We start from the raw sequence: 6753 nt of genomic DNA, 5'->3' as shown, positions 1-6753 counted from the left end.
CTACGTGTGTTGTGTTGTACATAGGGTTTTCAGAGGCCTGCCATTTCAGAAGTGGATGGCCAATCCTTCTTCCTAGTCTGTCTTAATCTGAATGTTTAGATTTAGAGGGGTATCTGACAGACAGCAATTTGTGGATAGTGAAAGATAAACCCCTCATTTTGGAGTTACAGTGTAATCCCTGCCCTCAGCCCAGTGCGTTGACTCACTTATTTCCCAGCTCCACCCTCTAGCAGGATACCAGTCCAGTTCTACCAAATGCCTTTAGAATTCATTAATCTCCCATTGTCAGACCCATGACCTGACAACTTCTCAGAGAGATTTTTTTTTCTTCTTCCTGTGTCCAGTGTCTCTTAAGTTTACTTGTACTGTCTCCGAAGGGATGGTGATGGGTCCTGTAGAACTCCTGTATAGATTGTGGTTTTTGGGCCCTCGGGCCCAACCGATATAGTCTCCGCCTTGGGGCCTGTTACCTGGAGGCGTGTCAGAAGCTGTTGTGGGAGTCCTCTGCTTTGCCTGGTCTTGGCTTGAGCCTGCGCCGCCGCTTCTGGGCGCTCCTCCCCAACCGGTATAGTCTCCGCCTTGTTAATGGCTTCTAATAAACTATGAAAATCAAGGAGATTTCATATGAAAATGCTACCAAAATGTGTCAGTGAAACAAGTTAGTTTACAAACATATGATAACAAGTTGATTTCCATCACTGATATAAAGATTATTAAATTGCAAAGAAAACTTCTTCAAGAACTGTTACAACAAACATCAAATGTGCATAAACTAAAAAGAAATGAAGTTGACTTTACATCCTAACAAGTAAAAAAAAGAAGTAGCTCAAAATACATTCATTTAGACTGAAATATAAAACTAAATATTATTTAACTTCTAAAAGGAAGCATAGGATGACATATTTGGACCTTGAGTTATTCAAGTGCTTTGAAGAAACTCTGAAAGCATGATTCATAAAAGAAAATATTTACACTTTGTATTTAATTAAAATAAAGAGGCCCTTATGGTCTTCTAAAGATAACAAATAAAGATAATGAAAAGACAAGTGACAGATGGGGAAAATATTTGCAAATATTGTATTTGATACAGGATGTATTTCCAGCATGTAAAAAAAACCCTCTAAAGGTGAAATAATAACTAATCTATAAGCAAAGTAAATAAATTAATAAAAGAAACTATAAAAGAGATTTTTCCATCATGAAGTTATATAGAATAAGCATGTGAAGGGCTTCTTTTTTGTTGTTGTTAGGTGCTATTGAGTATAATCCATAGTAACTTATGAATAATAGCTTTGAACTCTGTCCTGTCCTGTTTTGTCTTCATTATCTCTGACATACTAAGCCCATGGTTGCAAGCCACGGTGTCAATCCATCTAGTTAAGGGTCTTTCTCTCTGTTGCCAACTATCCACCTTTTCAAGCAAAATGTCCTTTTCTGAGGGATAATCCCTCCTAACAACATGCCTTTGTGGGCACCTAGGAAGGGAGTTTTGCCACAGTCCAATGCTGGCTAGGTCCGAAGGCTTGGAGGAAGCAGTGGAGCAGAGATGAGGGTGGCACTGGGTAGGACAGGGTTGAAGTCTGTTGTTCATAGGGTCACTATGAATTGTACTCCACTCGACGGCATCTCCACCACCAACATGCCCTAAATATGTGAGATGAAGCTTCACCATCTTTGCCTCTAAGGAGCACTCTGGCTGTACTTTCTTTATGACATTTTTGTTGGTTCTTTTGACAGTCCATGGGATATTCAGTACTTCTCTCCAATACCAAAAGGCATCTGTTCCTCTTCTATCATCCTCAGTCATTGTCCAACTCTCAGATGAATAGCAAGTGATTGAAAAGACCATTTCATTAGTCAAGCACATCTTAGTCTTCAGATTGGAAACATTGTTCCTCAAAAATTTGCAGAAGTCCTTGACAGCAGACTTTCCCAATGCTATCTATACTTATTTGATCATCTGACTGCTGTTGTCTTGGGTGCTACTTGTGGATATAAGTAAGAGGAAATAATTGACAATTTTGATCTCTTCTCCATCTATCATGATGTTGCCTATTGGTCCAGCAGTGAGGATTTTTTGTCTTCTTGATGTTGAGATGTAATTCATATTGAAGGCTGTTGTTGTTGTTAAGTGCTGTCGAGTCACAGGGGACTCATAGCGTCCTCGACGCTTGGGTGTCTTTCATCCTTTCTCCAGGTTCATAGGGTTTCCAGAGGCAAACTATTATGGAAGTGGATGCCACTCCTCCTTCCAAATTGAAGGCTATAGTTTTCTATTTTCTAAAGAAAGCATTTCATTACAAGTGAGAAGATCAGAATAAGAGATGCATAGTAAAGTGGACTAGTGTTGGTTAGGGAACTGTATAACAATGAAAGAACTTTTATTTTCAAAGAAAAAAATGAACTGGGGGAGGAGGGGCAGGGAGGAAAAAGTGCAACAATAAATGAATGTAAATTTAAGTTCTCTATAAACTTTCATTAGAATCTTAATTTACAAAAAAGAAAGCATTTTCAGGTCTTTCTCACTTTGAATAAGAACCACTCTGTCATAAGCATAATGTAGATTGTTGATGAAAGCTTCAACTGATCTTGATGCTACATTCTCTTTCATAGTTTAGGCTCTCAAATGACTTGCTCAGCATACAGACGGAATAAGTATGGACAAAGGATACAGCTCTCAACACACCTTTCTTTTTTTATTTTTTAAATTTTATAGTGGTTTACTTAGAAAGTTCGTAAAGTTTGTATACATTGTTTTTCACATTGGATCTTTCCCATTTCCTTTACCCACCTCTTCCTCCGCCCATCAGATTGTGTGACCCTATGATCTTAAACCACAGTGTTCTCTTAGGGAGTTCTGGTGGCCTAGTGGTAAGAAGCTGGCCTACAAGCCTGAAGACGTGCATTTCGAGGCCACCGGCAGCTCCACAGGAGAAGGCTGAGCAATCTCCTCTCCTGCAATTAAGTCCCTCTAAAAGCCCGCCAGAGTAGGGACAACTTCTGATTGTCAGGGTCAGTTCTGATTCTACGGTACACAACAAGGACAGTGTTCTCTTGCTCTGTTCATATGACAGCTTCTTGGTACACGTATAGGTTTCATAACAGCATAATTAAGTGTTCTGGATTCAGATAATTCTCAAAATTAGCCATGATTTGTCATGATCTACATAGAGTTATGTTCCTGGGCTCCCTCCTCCAGCACTTCGGGCAACTCAACAAGGGCAGCAGGTCCGTCAGCCTGGATCTGGACGCATTGCTGCGTGCCATCCCAGAGCAGCTGCCCCCCGACCAGGATGAGGAGAACGTGGAGCTCGCCTACGTGCAGATGCGGATTGACCCTCAGGACGGCTCACATACTGAGTCCTGTTCCTCAGAATTATTATTTATTGAATAATTACAAATTAACACCACAATGAGAAAACAATAGACACCTTCTTAATTGATGAAACAGAAAAGATGAAATTGAAAATATTTAGTAAGAGAAATCCATTGTTGGTGAGATTGCCACATGGTATAGCTGATTTGAGAGCAGTTTGGTAGTTTTTTAACAAATTGAAATCACACTTACTGTCCTGTCCAATGATTCTATTGCTAACAATTTATCCAACTTAAAAAAGTTTCCACAAAAGTTTATATATGTGTGTGTGTGTGTGTGTGTGTGTGTGTGTGTGTGTGTGTTTAAAGACTTTTTATTTATAGTTGCTTCAAAGCAGAGTTTTAGTGGCCTAGTGCTATGGAGCTGTGCTGCTAATTTGAAGGCACTTAGTTGAAATACACCCGTTGTTTTTCCTGAAGAAAAATGGGCAATCTCCTCTGTTGAGACTTACAGCCCCTGGAAGTCCACTGGAAGGTCAACTCTGAGTTGGTTTTGACTCAAGGAAACATATTAACATTAATAACAAACTGGAAAAACCTCTTGTGTCTGTTAAACGTACTAGGCCACAAACGCATCCTTAAGTGCTAGAAGCCATCAAGAAGAGATTGTAAATTCTACGAATCTACACATGTAGCATTCTTTATGAAGCAAAACATAGTTAAGAAAACAGGTTGGTAGTAGCCAGAGTCAATGGATGGGTAGAGGAATTGACAGCAAAGGGATGCTCAATTGATAAAAGCTATCTAGTCTACTTTGACTCATTGTGACCATATGAACAAGGGACCTCAGTTTTACTTGATCATGTGTACTCCTCATCGTCTCTGATACACTTGAGCTCACTGTTACAATCATTGTGTCATTTCATTTTGTTGAGGATCCTCTTCTTTTCTGAAGATATTCCCTCTTTCTAAGCATGATGTCTCTTTTCCAAGACTGGCCCTTCCTACCAACATCCTTCAGTATGTGAGATGATGTTTTTATCATCCTTGCCTCTAAGGGGCGCTCTGGCTGCACTTGCCCCAAGACATATTTACTTACTCATTTGACGGTCCATTCAGTACTTTTTTCCAACACCAGACTCAAAAGACATCATTTATTATTCAACTTTCAGATGTATAACAGGTAATTGAGAAGACCATAGCTTGGATGAGGTGCACCTTAGTTTTTAAACTGATATCATTGTTCCTCAGTACTTTGGAGAGGTCCCTGACAGCAGATTTTCCCAGTGCAACATGTCTTTTGATTTATTGACTGATGGTACCTATGATGTTGACTGTAGATCATAGTAAGATGAAATTAATGACAGCTTGAATCCTTTCTCTATCTTGATTTTGCCTATTGTGCTTTTGTTGTTGTTGTTAAGTGCCATCGATTCGCAGGCGTCTCATAGCGACCCTATGAAGGAGAGTCCTCGATGCTTGGTTGCCTTTCATCCTCTCTCCAGGTTCATAGGGTTTTCAGAGGCAAGTTTTTATGGAAGTGGATGCCACTCCTCCTTCCAAGATTGGGATTTTAGGGAAGACATTTAAAAGAGGAGTGTGTGGATATTATTTTTTTTTCACCCTCCTCCCCAGTTGGATATTATTTTTGTATGTCAGAACAACTTGAACTACCAGAACCACATGCCTTCAGGATCAAGTTTGTTAACATTTGAAGGCCAGAACCAAAACAAACAAACCCATTGGTGTCAAGTGGTTTCTCATTGATAGAGACCTTGTTTTTAATACAATAAAATAGATCCATTAGATTTTTCTTGGCTTTGTCTGTTGTGCTGTTAAAAGCTTATTTTTAAAAATGACTTTTCTAGTGGCTAGAATCTGCACTGCCATCCCAAAGGCATGTGGTTCAAGGTCACCGTCTACTCCATGGGAGAAGAATGAGCAATCTCGTCCAGTTTGATTATTTGCCTCTGAACACCCATCAAAGGGTCAACTATGAGTAAGATCCTACCCAATGATATTCAACAATACCAACAGTCATGGACTTTGACTTTCACCTTGAGTGAGAATAGGATATTAAGTATTCATTATGACATTGGTTGTTTCACCCCATGCTACCAACGTAAATTTAGTGGCCTTAGCAGCATCAGTGGAAATCTCACTACCAGAAAGGAAGAGGAAGCAGGGAGTGCAATGTGCATCTTTGAGGCCAGAGATTCCTACATTGTTATACAAAGAACTACACAAGAACTACAGTATCCTCAGGAGATAACCAGAGACCGGTATACAACAAAACTGACCTGGGACAACTGTCTCATAGAGACAGAGTCAAGTGCCTTCATTTATGCATGCTGGAAGAATAAAGAAAGACCCCAAAACTGTCAGAAAAAAGTGAACTTTGTAACATTAATATTAACCTAAGACATGAAGCTGAAGGTCAAAGGCCCAGAAAACACACTTGAAAAGCTGCCAGGACAGCTGTCTGGACAGCAGAATTGTATCTTGTTTCTAACTTGAATTGTAATCTATCACCTTCCCCAATAAACTCAGTAACTGTGAACATAGTTCTGCGAGACTTCTGTGGTCATTGCAACAGATTCCATAGTCAGTTGATCAGTAATAATGGTGTTGGCATTAGTAGAAGTAGGTGACGGATTGCGGAAGACCATGTATGACTTTATAGGAACTGGTTTCGTACTGTGGCTGTTGTAGATGGAGACAGCTTTCCTTTGTGGAGTTAGCAGAGGTCAGGCTCAGCTGTCCTCGCACTGCCTACACTCTTTTTTACAGCTGTAATCTTTAATCAAGCAGTTTGTTAGGCCTGTCTTCCATAGAGCTGCTGTGTGTGTTTGAACTAGCAAACTTCAGATTAACAGATGGTTACAAACCACTTGTATCTTCCCAGAACGAACCTGTGCAAAAATGATCTAAACTTGATGAACTATACAATAAAAAGAAAATTGTCCTGTGTATAAATAATATTGTAATTAAAAAAAAATGCAGTTGTTTTTCCCTAACGTGGAGCTGCACAAATTATCAAAGTAAGTCCAGAATTCTGATGGCACCCTGGTTAGAGTCAGACGCTCACCAAAAATGTCCGCTATTGGAATCCACAGGCTGTTGCACTGGACAAAGGAAAGACAGGCTCCTGTAAAGATTTACAGCCTGGGAAATACTAGGGGCCATTTTTCTTTGTCCTGAAGGGTCACTGTGAGTTGGAATTAACTCAGTTACAGTGGATTTTAGATTGAGAAGGAAAAACAAGGATCATAATTAAAGTAAAAAAATGTATTGCGATGGGAAAGTCTGCTGTTAGGGGCCTCTCTAAAGTACACAAGAGCAATGGTGTCTCTCTGGAGACTAAGGTGCGCCTAATACAGGCCATGGTCTTTGCAATCACTTGTAATGCATCAGAGAGTTGGACAATGACTAGGGAGG

The sequence above is a fragment of the Elephantulus edwardii genome, unplaced genomic scaffold (assembly GCF_000299155.1).
Source record: "Elephantulus edwardii isolate Elephantulus edwardi_28Jun2011 unplaced genomic scaffold, EleEdw1.0 scaffold00035, whole genome shotgun sequence".
NCBI lineage: Eukaryota > Metazoa > Chordata > Mammalia > Macroscelidea > Macroscelididae > Elephantulus > Elephantulus edwardii.
The sequence above is the reverse complement of the archived record's forward strand: the minus strand, read 5'-3'. Positions refer to the sequence as shown.